The sequence below is a fragment of the Ambystoma mexicanum genome, chromosome 4p (genome assembly GCF_040938575.1).
Source record: "Ambystoma mexicanum isolate Mex_15411 chromosome 4p, UKY_AmexF1_1, whole genome shotgun sequence".
In the NCBI taxonomy this organism is placed as follows: Eukaryota; Metazoa; Chordata; class Amphibia; order Caudata; family Ambystomatidae; genus Ambystoma; species Ambystoma mexicanum.
The window spans coordinates 767,784,548-767,800,437 of NC_090927.1; positions in this window are offsets into that span (position 1 = coordinate 767,784,548).

A 15,890-nucleotide genomic window follows, 5' to 3' on the forward strand; every position below is an offset into this window, starting at 1 on the left:
CAATTTTCTCTAACTCTTGCATACGCAGTCACCATTCATAGATCACAAGGTCTTACCTTAGACAAAGCAATGATAGACATTGGTAACACAGTCTTTAAAGAAGGCATGAGCTACGTAGCACTATCACGCTTACGTACACTTGACGGTCTATTTCTAATCAACTTTGATGCAAGTAAAATAAACGCTGATATTCCTTGCATTTTAGAATACAATAGACTTTGTTCACTATACACTCCCCATCTAAACGCATATTCTGTTCCACAAAAAGTAAAACATTATAAAAGAAAAATAAATCAAACAGAAAAGCAACAGGATGTCACTGCAAATCCTCCAAAGAGCGTAAAAGAAAGTAATACTTCATCAAGTGCCACAAGCAAAAAAGAATCAATTAGGGAAAGTAAACCAAGTACTTCTTCAAAGAAGGAAGACAAACTCCAAAAAAAGCAGTCAAATACAGAACTATCTGGTCCATTTAAACTCTCAAATATAGTTGGTGTAAGTTGCTACACAAATGTAGCAATGAATATTCTATTTCAATTACCACCAATTGTTGAGAACATTTACTTACACTGTACAGACCCATTGTGTTTGCAAATGTTAGTACTTCACAGAAATGCAGCAAACAATCCTGACAACACGTATAGTGTTTATGGAATAAGACAACAATTGTCTACTGTGCTGGAATGGTGAAATTCACTATAAACTCACAGGAAGATCCACAAAAATGTCTAATGTACTTACTACAAGTACTGGAAAACAAAAACATACCTATAAATGAAATCTTCCAGATTTCATACATGTGGAAACATACATGCACTCTCTGCAACAATGTGACACAAGAACAAATCCCCAATGAGTGCTTTGTGTATATATCAATACCTAATTGTGAATCCGTTCCATTTCAGCAACTTGTACAAAATGCAAACCATGGTAGATTATGTTCGACCTGCAATTCAGATAATCGCTCCACGTTAGTAATACAAACACATAGTAAATACGTAATACTAATGCTTCTACGTTACAATGCAGATGGTACCAAAAAGAACTGCAAGCTGACTGGATTCACACATGGTCAAATATCACTTGGTAGGAAAACCTTTACAACAATAGGTATAATCTACCACGCAGGAGCCACAACCAACTCAGGGCACTACACTGCATATATAAAAAAGAAATGTGGATGGTTTGAATGTTATGATAGTACCATTACTCTAAAGCAGAGATTACCAGCAAATCATACAAACGTTTATTTAATGTTCTTAAAACCAAAATTTGATAACTAAACTGTACTTAAACCTTAAGTACACTTGTAGTAAAAAAATATAAACTGTCACAATATTCCAAAAGCTATCTAATTGCCCAAAAATGCTACAACAACTAATCAGATAAATTAATACCACTCAAATAGAGCAAAAATAGACAGTTAGAATAGGCCAATTGGTATCTAACTGTCCCAAAATTTAGAAATATCCAAATAGATAAAGCAATACCACGAAAATATATAAAAAAATAAACAGTTAGAATACGCCTACTGGTATCTAACTGCTCCAAAATTTTACAATATCCAAACAAATACCTAATATCTTACTGCTCCCAAAAACTGAAACAATCCAATGTATAAAGCATTAGCCAGAAACAACAAGTAAACACTGAAAACAAACACACAAATAAACTGTAGCATAACAGAAAAAGTTTTTTTTTAATCCAACATGGATTTTTTTTCTCCCACAGACCCAATGATTTTAGCAACAAACACAGAAACTGAGCAAATTGCACAGCAGGCTTGGAAAAGATATTAAAATCATCCTTAAATTGCAGAGTAATGCTGAAACGTAACCTTGACGTGGACCAAGGACTAGTTAATGGAGCACTGGGTACAGTTGTTGGCTTTCAAACATACCCACCTGACAACAAAATTCAGTTTGTCAATATTCTCTTTGACAAACTTTCAGAAGTAAAAAGAATTGGACGCTCAACAGCTCGATTCCTTCTCTTCAAAGACATGTATGTACGCAGAGAACAATTTTCTCTAACTCTTGCATACGCAGTCACCATTCATAAATCACAAGTTCTTACCTTAGACAAAGCAATGATAGACATTGGTAACACAGTCTTTAAAGAAGGCATGAGCTACGTAGCACTATCACGCTTACGTACACTTGACCGTCTATTTCTAATCAACTTTGATGCAAGTAAAATAAACGCTGATATTCCTTGCATTTTAGAATACAATAGACTTTGTTCACTATACACTCCCCATCTAAACGCATATTCTGTTCCACAAAAAGTAAAACATTATAAAAGAAAAATAAATCAAACAGAAAAGCAACAGGATGTCACTGCAAATCCTCCAAAGAGCGTAAAAGAAAGTAATACTTCATCAAGTGCCACAAGCAAAAAAGAATCAATTAGGGAAAGTAAACCAGGTACTTCTTCAAAGAAGGAAGACAAACTCCAAAAAAAGCAGTCAAATACAGAACTATCTGGTCCATTTAAACTCTCAAATATAGTTGGTGTAAGTTGCTACACAAATGTAGCAATGAATATTCTATTTCAATTACCACCAATTGTTGAGAACATTTACTTACACTGTACAGACCCATTGTGTTTGCAAATGTTAGTACTTCACAGAAATGCAGCAAACAATCCTGACAACACGTATAGTGTTTATGGAATAAGACAACAATTGTCTACTGTGCTGGAATGGTGAAATTCACTATAAACTCACAGGAAGATCCACAAAAATGTCTAATGTACTTACTATTAGTACTGGAAAACAAAAACATACCTATAAATGAAATCTTCCAGATTTCATACATGTGGAAACATACATGCACTCTCTGCAACAATGTGACACAAGAACAAATCCCCAATGAGTGCTTTGTGTATATATCAATACCTAATTGTGAATCCGTTCCATTTCAGCAACTTGTACAAAATGCAAACCATGGTAGATTATGTTCGACCTGCAATTCAGATAATCGCTCCACGTTAGTAATACAAACACATAGTAAATACGTAATACTAATGCTTCTACGTTACAATGCAGATGGTACCAAAAAGAACTGCAAGCTGACTGGATTCACACATGGTCAAATATCACTTGGTAGGAAAACCTTTACAACAATAGGTATCATCTACTACGCAGGAGCCACGACCAACTCAGGACACTACACTGCATATATAAAAAAGAAATGTGGATGGTTTGAATGTAATGATAGTACCATTACTCTAAAGCAGAGATTACCAGCAAATCATACAAACGTTTATTTAATGTTCTTAAAACCAAAATTTGATAACTAAACTGTACTTAAACCTTAAGTACACTTGTAGTAAAAAAATATAAACTGTCACAATATTCCAAAAGCTATCTAATTGCCCAAAGATGCTACAACAACTAATCAGATAAATTAATACCACTCAAATAGAGCAAAAATAGACAGTTAGAATAGGCCAATTGGTATCTAACTGTCCCAAAATTTAGAAATATCCAAATAGATAAAGCAATACCACGAAAATATATAAAAAAATAAACAGTTAGAATACGCCTACTGGTATCTAACTGCTCCAAAATTTTACAATATCCAAACAAATACCTAATATCTTACTGCTCCCAAAAACTGAAACAATCCAATGTATAAAGCATTAGCCAGAAACAACAAGTAAACACTGAAAACAAACACACAAATAAACTGTAGCATAACAGAAAAAGGTTTTTTTTAATCCAACATAGATTTTTTTTCTCCCACAGACCCAATGATTTTAGCAACAAACACAGAAACTGAGCAAATTGCACAGTACTCTGGTTTGTCATCTACTAAATATGAGGGTCAAAAAAAGAAAAAAATGTAATTGTACAATGTAATAAGTCTTTATAAAATACTAATACTAACATGGTATTTTCTTTTATCACAGAAATGAACAAGAAAAACATGGACTCCCGTTACTAAACCAAATAGTAAGTATAACATGATAAATACAACCATCGCAGCATATCACACCCATACTGGCTTATAACACTGTTCCTTATAAATTTGTTTTTGACCCAAAGTTATAAGCCACTATGAGTGTGATATGCTGCGGTGCTTGTGGCCAGGGCATAGACTCTTGGGTGCATGGCATATGAGTGTGATATGCTGCGGTGGTTGTGGCCAGGGCATAGAGTCTTGAGTGCATGGCCAAATGGCCATTCACCCAACATTCTATACCCAGGCCACAACCACCGCAGCATAACACACCCATAGATTCAAGCATTTCAACCATTTTAATGTCTGCGGACACAAGGAAGTTCCTAGAACACATTCAACTTGCCAGAGGACGATACAGACAACGTCTTCAGGACACCCCCTGCGAACATTCCAGGACCCCACGCGTCTTCTTAGAACACTTTCAACTTGACACTGAATCCATTCTGTTTATTTACGAACATTTCAGAACAGCCGTGTTGTCCGCAGACAAATCGAACACAACAAAAGCATCTAGCACATAAATAAAATACAACATTGCACCTATCTCATACTCCCCCACCCTCCCCAAACACTCTTACACACCAACACACTCCACTAAATACAATTTTTAAACCAAGTTTCACCTCGCTGTCCTCGGTCGTCCGCGAATGCAAGATCTCGGGCGCCACCAAAAATCTGACATGCTCCACGCCCCACGCCGTCCAATCAGCGAACGTGTCGGATGTCCGCGGACATCGCGCAGGCCGCTCGGCCAATCAGGGCACTGTCAGCGGAGCGAACCGGGAAGTCCGTCCGCGAAGCGAACGGAGATATCACTAATTTTTTTGCCTTACATTTTGGTCATTTAAAAAAACTACTGGACGGATTTACACCAAATTTGCAAAAGCACACTTTCGGGACCAAGCCCCCGCTCCTGCCGCAAATTTGGTGTAAATCCGTCCAGCGGTTTGGGCTATAGGTGTGCACAAAGTTTTTTCCCATTATGTCTATGGGAAACAACACAAGTTTTGGGATCCCCCCTATAACTTTGCCCCCCCTGGACGAAACCTCTCCACACTTTGCAGAATAATTCAGAGTGGGCCATATACTGTATTTGCAAAGTTTGGTGAGGATTCGTCCAGGGGGAGCGAAGTTATAAGCCACGCAAAAAATGCTCTTCCTATGGAAACACCAACTTAACCATAACTACATGGACGCTACCGCGTCCATGTAATATATATATATATATACACATATATATATATATATATATATATATATATATATATATATATATATATATATATATATATATATATATATATATTTTCAAAAGAACCGACTTAGCGTCAGTCATTTAAGGAGCACTCTCCTTCTCCTTCATACCAGGCTTCAAAAAAATAGGCGGTTATCTTCGTGTCATTAATGGCTTCTTTATTCGTTTAAAATACATCTTCCATGCTTCCCAAGAAAATCGACGCGTTTCGCAGCATTACTTGCCGCTTGTTCACATATATATTCCCCAAAATTCCAATTACTCTCAAATATATATATACATTTTTAAAACACAATCCCTTCCCACTTTCTTAAAAAAATGCTCCAATTGTTAATGACAGACCCATTGTTAGCATGCTGGACAGCTCGCGGGACCCGCTAAGGACGTCTGGTAAAACCAGGCATCCTTAGCGGGTCCCTCCAGCAGACCTCGTAATGAGGCGGGTAGGGGGTTAACGGGCCGGCAGCTCTTTACACCCGAGCTGTCCACCTGTACCAAGTCCCTTGAGTTCAGCATCGTCAGACACCTCATGTTCAAAAAGCATATAGCAAGGAAGATACAAACGCTGGGTACCACTTTTCTCTCCTGCAGAAAATAGAGCCCTTTATCCCAGCAAACAACTTACGATCCGCTATCCAAGCCTTGTTCCTCTCCCACCTGGATGATGGCAATGCCCTTTCGTAAGGCCTTCTGGTGACTACCCAGGCACCCCTGAGATGTCTCCTGCATGTTGCAGCAAGACTCCCTAAAGGATTCCACAAATTGGACCACATCACCCCGACCCTTATCGAACTGCACTGACTCCCCCTGCAAGCCTGTATCATATTCGAATCCTGTTGCATCACCTACAAGGCTGTCATCCTGAGGTGCCCAAGCTACCTCACTAAGAAACTCAGCATCTCCACAGGCCTGTGATCCACCAGAATTAAGGAAATGTGCAGACTTGAACTCCAACAGTGAAGGAAGGAAAGAATCAGAAAACAGGCCTTCTAAATCTACGCTCCAAGGCTCTAGAACCTCATCCCCGTCAACTTCAGACTTGCTGCATCGGTTCTACAGTTCGGGAAAGTGCTCAAGATCTTCCTCTTCAAGGAATGGCCCTTCCCTAACACCTAGCTCCACCCACCCTGCACTCCCCACCCTACGTGAGACTCCCATGAGTACTTGCAGATCCCTTGCTGCAAATTGCCCACCCTCGTCCTCCCTGGTTAGCTCCCCACTCCTTTTGTTCTGCTTCCCTCACTGTGGTCTTTGCTCTATGATTGCAAAGCATTCAGTTGCTTTTCGAAGGTAGGTCTGCTCTATATAAATACCCTAAAAATAATAATAATAATAATAATAATAATAATCTATGGGACAGCCCAGTGACACTGGAGAAGTATTCCAGCAGATAGTGTAAATATGCATAGGATGGGTTTCCAAAACAGGGCATGCTAGTAAAATGCTGACAGACTAGTCTAGCCCACAGTTACCTGGAAAAAAAGCTCACTATAGGAATAGGAGGTTACTTGGATGAAAATTAAAATGTTATTGTACAGGTCATGTACACACCCTCCACTCCCCACTCTACCTGAGCCTGGGTGTTCTGCTCCCCACTGCTTCCTCCCCTAATTGCTTGTATATCCCTTGCTACCAACAACCACCCTGCCCCTTCCGTTAGCTTCCTGCTCTCATGTTTCTTTGCTTCCCTAACCATGTTCTTCCCGCTATGATTGTAGTGTGTTGTTGCTTCCTAAAGCTAGGTCTGCACACAATAAATGCCCTAATAATCAAACTACATAATAAAAGGCCAGATGTATGTTTGTCATCAGCTGTCCTGCCAGTTTTGCCTGTTGTCACTGCTACAGGGCCTTACACATACAACAATAAGACTTCAAGTTCATCTTCCAGGCAAACAAAATGTGTAATTATCACAGCTAGAGGAAGCTGTTGCCTTGCCTTACAGATACAACAATAAGACTTCAAGTTCTACCGTCAGGTGAACAAAATGTGTATTTCAACAATGATAATATACATTTATCTGCAGAAAAGGCCCACTTTAACAGTATATTTCAAATTGCATACACTAAGAAAATATATACATTTCCAAAAACATACAAACAGAAATTAATTTGATTAAGCACTGTTTCTCAAAGAAATTCTTTTTTTTTTCAATGTACTTTTGTATCATGTAATTATTCATTGTAATATTTCTTGGTATGTATTCTATGAATAATATTCTCCATGTACGTTTTAAGATTTATTTGACTTCAATTTACTTTTTCATATGTTCTCATGTCTACTTTGAATCATGCTGCACATGAATTCCATTAAACTGAAATTCCTCAACATTATATATTTGAGTCCAAAACCCATAAGTGGAATCCAAGACAATGAGGAGCAGATACAACCATTGGCCATATGTACTACGTTTAACTTTCAATGGATTATGTGAGATTGTGTTTGAGGTTACTACTCCTCCATGTAAAAGGAGCAAAGATCCATTACAAAAATTCATTTTTTTCGATTATCATAAATTATGTAATAATACACAACATAATATATTTACACTTTAAAAATGTCTTCCTTTACCCGCATTTTAACTAGTAATAATCATAATGTATATACAATTTTCATCCAGGCATCATACCCTTGATGGAATTTAAGGAAAAACTGGAAATGGTGATATGCGCTCTCACTTTTTGCACTGTTGAAAAGATGTGTTTTTTTCTATGTTGAGTGTTATATCGCTGAGGGTAGCCCTTCTGGAATGCAAATCAAGTTTGCATTAATCCATAGTGTTTGCTCTAGTGGCCAAGCTCTAGATATCTTGATATCACTCAGTTATTGATAAGTAATTGTGCAGAGATATCTTGCTTATTGTTAGACCCCTAAAAATGAAAAATAAAGAATACAAATGGTTGAACCCCACTGTCTGATGAATATAGATGAACAGGGGAAAATGTGAAACAACCTCGCAAAATGCACTTTAAGTTTAACTCATGGCCCATACAAGCTCTATGAGCTATGTGATATACTGATACTGCTTGGCTTCTGTAGTTATAGATTAGGATGCAAGCAGTGCACCATGGTGGGGCCAGCTTTAAAAGAGTCTACTTGGAGAGACTGCTAGGGGACACGGACTAAGATGGCTGCATAATGAACTGTGCCGTTTCTCCATGTCGAACGGTCAGTAATTCAACCAGCACCCCTCCCGCATTGCTGCCCATCAGACAAAAATGAGTTGCCCTACAGATAAGGATTAAATGGGAGCCAGTGCTTAAAGCAGTGAAGGTCGACTCGCTGAGGGACCTGTGGGCCGCATGACGAAGGAACGTGAGCAGAGCTTCTGTGATTGCTGAGAGAGGGGAGAGGTACCTCCTATCCTGGCGCTTCTCCTGAGAGCCGAGCTGAGGTACGCTGTGTCCCAGTGTCACTCTGGGGGTCATGGCAGCATTGTGTACCCGCTGATCCAACCCTGCGAGAGGGGCAGGGCTGTCAGGTAGTATGACATGGACTGGCAGCACTGGAGCTGAAATCTGAGCGGGGGTGGACATGACCTCCAGTAGCAGCTTGATCCACTCCTGAGCCCCTGGGCAGATTTCATGGTCTGTGGTAACCCCCTCCCCCCAAAGGCTGGGCCGTGGTGGAGTGCTTTCCAGTCTGTGGAGCCGTGTTTGGAGATGAAGGTTCACGGTATACTGGGGCAAGAGTGCCAGGACTACGAGCAAAGGGGTGGTGAGCCCCAGGCCTGAGACAAATGCAGGAAAGCGCAGCAGCTATTATACAAGTGATATAGAGGCTACAGAAGTATAGGAGAGGTGACAGTATGGCGGGTGAGTCCTCCCACAGAGGGACCAAAAAGAACCCAATGCCACTCAGGCCTCAGCTGGCCACAAAGGGTGGCATTTGGGACCTGCTTCATGAAATCAAGGCTCTCTGCAGTGACATTGAAACCTCCATTGCACAGCTGAGAGGCAAGGTGGACTCCTTAGAGAACAGGGTGGATGGTCTTGAGAACAACAAGCTTAGTGGGGACATGCTGGAAATGAAGTTGGATGTCAGGCTACTTGACCTTGAAATAAGAGAGGAAAACATTTTGTTGAAGGTTGATGATTTGAAAAACAGAGAGGAGGAACAGTCTACGGATCTTTGGCTTAAAGGAGAGTAGGGGTGAGTCCCTGAAGGATGCTGAGATGGCGGTGAAGGGCATTGTCAATGAGTTGTTTCAAGGAGAAGGTGGGCACCATGTTTGGATGGGTAAAGTAACTACAGAAGCCCAAGGTTGATCCTGGTGAGGTTCCACCATTATCGGGATAAGGCTGATATTCTGGCCAGGGCAAAGCAATGGAAGGAGATCTGTTATGGAGATGATGCCATCAAGATTTTCCAAGATCTCTGGAGCCTGATGCTTTCCAGTGGATGTGAATTTCAACAGCTACCTATGTGGTTATCTGGAAAGAACATTCGATATTTATGGGCCTTCCCTGACTCATTGATCTTTTAATATGGAGGAGTGGAGTATAATATCTCAACGGGGCTGGAAGCTACCCAGGCGCTACATCATCTTAACGGTCTAGCTGAGATTGGTGTCTCCACGGCACCAGAAGGGACTTTCAAGGACACCCGTACACCACCAAGGGGCCCATTGCCATAAAAGAAAATACCTGGTGGAAGAAAATTAATGAAACTGGGGACCCTGTCACCAGTGAAGTGACTTTGGGATCCTTTACTTTGATGAAAGATACTTCTGCGCCGCTCTTAGCTGTGTTGTTTCTCGAAGCCCTGAACCGAACATGGTTGTGGATAGCAGAAGATTATTTGATTTTTTATGGTTGGCATGGGGAGGGAGTATTTGTCCCTAGTGGCATTAGCGATATGGGCGTCTCTTGGTTTTAGAATGGGGAGTGCGGGTTGGGTTGTTTGGGAAGATGGAGATGGGATGGGTTGGGTAATGCAGCACGGCGTGGGAGGATTATTTTCAGAGTTTGGATCAACAAGGCAATGAAGGGTAAGGAGGAGTGAAAATGTATTATCAATCGAGCAGCTACCGAATGGCGGCGAACAGAAGGGGTGGGATAGGTGAGGGTCGTTTAAGGTTGGGGATCCTAAATTTGAGGGGGCTTAACTCCCTGACTAAGAGAGCACTGGTGGCGAGAGGATTCTGTAGGCAGGTAATGCATATTATCCTCTTACAAGAGACTAAGTAGAAAGCTGGGCAGGAGCATAGAATTGTGGGAAGACATTCTGGGCCTCGGGGGATACCAAGTGAGGTGGAGTGGGGATTATTTTCCATAGATCATTGGTGCCTCAGGAATGAGAGGTGTTTTGATCCACATACAGTAGGTTCCTCTAGGAGTGTGGGCTGCTGGTCGGCATGAGAATCTCAGTGGCTCTCTCTACTGCCAGAACCATGGTCAATGATCATACAGTAAGCAGGTATTGGATCGTTTTCTGGATATGACGCTGACTTGGTTCTAATCGGGGGACTTTAATCTATGGCAGACCCAAAACTGGATAGGCTCTCCCTGCAAACGACCAATACTTTGTTGGGTTTGCAGGATGGTGAGAGCTTTAGAGGTATTATTGAGGCAAAGGGCCTGGTTGATGTATGGTGATGTAAGCATCATAGAAGAGGGGTTTTGCATTTTTCTCTCCCCCCTCATAACACTTGCACTAGGATTGACTACCTTCTCATTGAAAGAAGAGTCAGGGATAGGGTAGATGCATGCAAGATACTACCAGTAGGCTGGATCGTTGTTGATATGGTGGCCATGGAACTGCTCACCTGTGATGATTTTGACAGAAGGCACTCAATCTGGAGATGCAATTGTACATTATGGCGGGATAGGGTTTTTGGAGACGCAATCAAGGAATACGTTTAATGATACAGGGATGTTGCGATTGAGACAGTGTGGGAAGCCGCAAAGGCAGCATGGATGGGCTTGCTGATCAGGGAAGGGTCACAAAAAAAGGAAATGGCTTTACTTGAAGATGTTCTTAGGAGGGAGATCCGGCCATGGAGGCAGGACATAGTGGGGAGATTCTAGGAACATTAAGGCAAAAGACTCTACCTGAAAGCGCTGGGGAAAGGTGAAACAGTAAGGAAGCAGAAACTCCTAAAAAATAAAAGTTATGAGAAGGGAAATAAGGTGGGATCCATGTTGGCGGCTAGGCTATGGGGACAGCGGGGCGAGAGTTTGGTGAGGGAGATAAGGGGAGATGGTGGAGAGACATGTAATAATCCTGTGGAGATTGCGGACTGCTTATCCAGGTTCAACAGTACTCTCTATAGGGTGGAAAGAGCAGGGCAATCCCAGGAGATTTCTGATACTTAGACAAAATATTCTTGCCAAAGCTTTCCCAAGAGGAAGTGACAGAATTAGAGACCCCCATAACTGGGTATGAGATTAGATCAGCAATCGGGCAAATGTCGGCTGAGAAAGCCCCTGGGGAAGATGGATTCACCCTAGGGTTCTAGTGGAGATACTCTGGCGTGTTGCTCCTCTACTTGATCAAATTATGTAATTACATCTTGTTTGTTTGTTTGTTTGTTTATTATTTGTAATGTGCCAGAATGCCCTAAGGTAACAGGGCGCAGCAGATACATGGATTTGCGAAACTTAGTTACATCAACGATAATATGTACATACACATGAGCACAAGAAAATGGCAGGAATATATACACATATACAAATTAACACAGGTCAATACAACATATACAAATGGCAATGGATATGCAAGACCTAAGGACTCTGAGTATTAGATGGCTTGCGTCTTCAGCCAAGAGATAGTCTTGGAACGGAAGTTTTTGTAAGGTAAGTCCATTCTGAGAGTTGGTGGTAGGGAGTTCCACAATTTGGCCGCTTTCACTGGGAAACTGTTGCCTCCTATGGTGGAGCGTTTATAGTTAGGGATCTACTGATCTTGTGGGTCTCAGAGACATCTGTCTGTGAAATCTGTCGATGAGGTAGATAGGAGCATTATTATTGAGGGACTTGTGGGTAAGTGAAGTGGTTTTAAGGAGAATTTTATCCTTGATGGATATCCAATTGTTCTGTTGGCTGTATACTGTGATATGGTCCCTTCTAGAGATGCCTAGCGCCGCTCTAAGAGCGTTATTCTGGTGAATTTGTAGTTTACCAGTGGTAGCTTTTGAGGACCCAAAATAAAGAGCGTTACAGTAGTCCAGACAATATAAGGGCTCTGGCAAGGGTCAAGCAGCTGGAGTCAGATAGAAAGGGTTTGGCTGCATGGATCAATTTGCACGTGTAAGCCGCGGAGGATGCTAATGAATTCACCTGTCTATTGTAGGAGAAGTTGGAATCTAAGTAGAAGCCCTGATAGTGTTGCCGTTGATCACGAACGCTGAATAGGCAGGGCTTAGTTTCTTTAGGCTAGCCGTAGTGCCCAGGGTGATGAGTTTGGTTTTATCATCATTCAGGCATAGTCCATGTGTGGCCATCCATGCCTGGATGATGATGTACACCCTATTCACCAAGGCCAAATCCTTCCCATAATCGCCAGAAAGCGGAAGGAGGATCTGGGTATCATCTGCATAGTTAGTGTAGGTGACACCGAGATGATCCAGATCATCGAAAAGGGGCTTAGTAAATATATTGTACAGTGTGGGGGAGACACAGGATCCCTGAGGTATGCCACAAGGGATGGGTATGGGGTCTGCTGCATCTGTGGGCGAAAAGACCCTCATGGTTCTGCCGTTAAGGAATGATCTAATCCATGTGATGGCCTCGGCGGAGAAGTGAGCTGATGTGTGTAGGTGTGTGCAGAGGACAGAGTGGTCGACCAAGTCAAATGCTGCAGAGAGGTCGAGGAGGAGGAGTAGGGCAGCTTGGCCATTATCTCTGAGCATGTCGATCTGTGTTTTAAGGTCAATAAGAGCCGTCTCAGTCCCATGTTGGGGACGGAAGCCTGATTGTCTGGCTCCTAGCAGGTGTTGTTCTTCCAGGTGCTCTGTATCTGTACATAGGCGACCTTGTCCAGGATTTTTAGCAGAAATGGTACAGTCGTTATGGGTCTATAATTTGTGCGAGTGGCTGGGTCGAGTGTGGTTTTAGAAGAGGCAGTACCCAGGATTGTTTTAGATTGGTTGGGATAGACCCGGTAGAAAAGGAGGCGTTGATTAGCTTTGTGATGAAAGGGGAGAGGTTGCGGGCAGCATCTTTGATAAGCTGTGCCGGGCACAAATCTCCCTTGCAGTTGGAGGGTTTCAGAGACAGGATGGTTTTTTCAACTTCAAGTACGGTCAACTTAGTGAAGTTGAAACGGGTGGTATCTCTTGAAGTCTGCTTTCCAGGTGGTTTGGCCTGGTAGGGGTTATTCAAGGATGCTTTTTTACAGGAGATTTTATTTTGTAGAGTAGCAATTTTATTGGCTAGAGCCTTTTGGATTTCTGAGCACCAATTCTTATCTTTAATGCATGTATCTGGTGGTGCTATGGGGGTTTCTACCTCTTTTAGGATAGAGAATAATTCCTTCATATTTGATTTAGCTTGCGGGATACGGGAGTCGAAGGAGGTACGTTTAGCTAGGAAGATTTCTTTTTAGTACAAGGCCGCTAATTTAGTGAGTTTGATTTTATTGGCTGCTGAAGGGACTTTTTTCCAAGTAGCCTCGCAGTTTCTTTTGTGTTGTCTTCAGTTTTTAAGGAATGGTGTATACCATTTATTCAGATGCATTTTGGGCTTACTTGGTCTGAGTTTAAGAGGGGCGATTAAGTCCAGTGAAGTGGACATAATTTTGTTATATTCCTCAACCAAAGTCTCAGGGTCCAAGTTGTCAGGGAGTGTGTTGAGTGTAGGGAGTAAGTTCGGGATAAGTCGCTCCACAGTGATACTCTTTTTATTTCTCGTGAGTGTGGGTGGAGCCCTACTGGTTGGCATAGGTGGAGGTCTAGTGGTGGCGAGCGAAAACGATACCAGGTGGTGGTTAGTCCAAGCAAGAGGTGAGATGTCGGTTATGTTAGCTAGATAGTTAAAGTGGGACGTGCCCCCCCTCCCCTCTATTAGAGCCGCTGCAATCTTGGTAATATATAGGAATGGGAGGGATCCCGCCAGTTGTGGCTCATATAGACCTACCTCATTATTGAACGTGGGCAAAATAAAATGTTCACGAGGACCATCGCCTCTAGGTTCAAGGTGATTATGCACAAGCTAGTCCACTCAGATCAGGTAGGTGCTGCGGAAAACCTGAATTTGATGGAATTGGTGAGGGGGAAAGGTGATGACCCGGTACTTCTCACGTTAGATGCTGAGAAAGCTTTTGATCAGGTGGCATGGAGGATTCTTTATGCCCTTTTAGGCAAATACTATTTCGGGAATAGGATCCTGAGGGGACCTTCAGCAATATATTCCGACCCCAGGGCATGGGTGAGGGTAAATGGAAAAGGGTAAATGGAAAAGGTCCAGTCCATTAGATTTAGAAAGAGGTACGAGGCAGGGTGTCCTTTGTCTCCTCTCCTATTCACTCTTTCCTTAGAACTCTTGGCCATGGCAATAAGAAATCATGTGCCGATTGAGGGGATTAGAGTGGGTGATGAGAAATTCAAATTGGTGATCTATGCAGATGATATAATGCTACATTTGCATTTCCCGTTACACTGCGTTCCGGCAGCCCTTGCCACCATCCAGGAATACCCCTCCCTATCTGGGTTTAAAGTTAATATACAGAAATCTATCATCTTTCCCTTTCATAAGGAAGGGAGTAAGGATAGCGATGACTTACACTCACTCCCGATGACAATGACAATCCATTGAGATAGTATACAATACTCAGGAGTGGTGGTGACTAATTCTCTAGGGGAACTATGTGTAGGCACCTACCCAGAACTGTTTGACAAACTGTTTTGGGATCTCGATGTGTGGGCCAAAGTTACGCTTTCATGGATGGGTAGATTGAATGCTTTCAAAATGACGCTGTTGCCCAAGATTTTGTATTTGTTTCAAATGCTTCAAATGGTGGGTCTCCTAGGCCTAAAATGTTATTTTAGAGCAGCTCGGATGAGACCGTTGATCCCACACCTCCGGACGGAAAAAGACAAGCAATGGGTATACCTTGAAAAATCTGCGCACTGAGGCCTGAGGGCATACAGCGCACTATAAAAAAAATATCAATAATAATAATTAAGACCGGAAACTGTCGGGAATGGCCATGGGTCCCTAAAGGGAAGATAACCAAATGATTTGGAGATCATTGTATATTGGGCATGTTTTGGGAATTGTGGAAAAAGTTTAAAGCATTAGAGGGGATCACCTTGTGGTCTTTGCCACAAAGCCATATATGGGCACCTTGATGAGAGATGAGTTCCCAATCCTTCAAGATTCCAAAAGTGGTTTGAGCCACGGTTGGAAAGGGTGGGACCGCTCTAAAAGGTCGGTAAATTCATTTTGATACATGGTTTAGAGGCCCAACTGAATATTGGGAAACAATCAATTTTCAGTTATCTGCAGCTGAAGGTAGTGCTTACTGCCAATAAATGGAAGCAATATCTTCATAGGGAACTAATCCAGACAGAAGTGATACTGAATATGGATACCAGATCCAAGCATTTGATCTTGAAACGTTATCAGTCTCTGGTGCTTGCAAAGGAGAACGGGATGCTGGGGGTGAGAAGTAGGTGGGAAGCAGACTTGGTAATGGAAATAGTAGACAACACTTGGAGATTGCTG